Here is a 1,413-nt window from a genome sequence, read left to right as displayed (position 1 = left end):
TTGGAAACAACAGGATGATTACTGACTGACACCAGATAACAAATAAATTTACAAATAAATAGCAAATGCAAACCTTCTGATAAGATTGTGAACCTGGAGTACCCAGCCAGTGGGGAAACAGGGGAGGGGGGAGGCAAGGGGGAGCAAACAGGGTCTGAAGGCTGTCATGATGTGTCCATAGGCGCGCTCCTGCTTGCGGTACGGCCGCCATTGCAATCGCGAAGAAATTCTGCTTTTATCAGAGATACCGTCCTGACAAACATTACTTGCAGATTTCCATCAGCATTGTGCAAGAATGGTATCGCTGAAAGTTAAGATACAGTTTAATGAAAGTAGGCTCTTTTCTATTCTTTAACTCCAGCAGGTGGCGCTATTAACTCAAAAAATTCCTGTATTTCCCAAATTTATAACCTCACGCTTGATTTACTATTATGTGTTGATATTGTGGGCTGATATTACAGCCTCACATAAGAATGGGAATTGCAAGGACTGTATTGTTAGATTTATGGAAGTTTCATATACATGTACATATATATATGGATAAAAGCTGAGTCTGTTAAAAGGAATAAAAATAAATCAAGGTATTTTCTAAACCTCCATTGTTTTGTGTATACACTATAGGACAGATGCAAAGGTAATAGCTTTAAGAACCCTGGCCAAATGACTCAAAGGCTGATGATGTTCACTTCCAGGATGGCAATTAGTTTTTACCCATTGTTAGTTTGCCTGTGAATGGCTCTTTGACTACAAAAGAACACCTGTTGAGACTAAGGAGGTCTAAGCTGTGATCAGCAGTTGTGTTAGTAGTGTAAGCTCCCACCTTTGAAGGTGGGAATTTACTGATAGTAGAGGAAAGATGTTGGAAGAATATTGTTGCTATCACATGTAATTCTAGAGAGACTGACTGAACAAACAATTGTTGGAAACTAACTTTAGAATGCTTAGCGACTTACCATAGATTGACTAATAACAATACTTACTGACTTTTGTACTTTTCGAATCTTTCATGAAGAAAAAGAGAAATGACTGTAAAAGTAGTGATGACTTCATAATAAATGACTTTATAATAAAACTTTTGATCTGTGAACCAGCAATACTTGCTTTCACCATAGAAAGATTTAACACAAGAGGGAAATGTAGCCCCTATGGGAAGGGCCTGGATCAGCTCAGTGCCAAGCGGACTACTGGGAAAGCACTTGTAGTCTCTGCAGGCATTCCTGTAAGTCACCGTGGCCCTGATACGTTCCTCTACGGTAAGATTTTTGTTCAAAACAGGCCAGAGATGCACTGATTGTTCATTTATTACATCAGTACTCATGGCCTGCAAGTTGACATTTTTCTTACTCATAAACATTAAGACATAACTTCACTCTGAACTCAGTACCCTGTTGGTAATTCCATTGAAGTCCTTGG

Source organism: Lagopus leucura, unplaced genomic scaffold, assembly GCF_019238085.1.
Source record: "Lagopus leucura isolate 7727_CA_CO unplaced genomic scaffold, USGS_WTPT01 Super-Scaffold_100035, whole genome shotgun sequence".
Taxonomy (NCBI): Eukaryota; Metazoa; Chordata; class Aves; order Galliformes; family Phasianidae; genus Lagopus; species Lagopus leucura.
Note: the sequence above shows the minus strand (reverse complement) of the source record.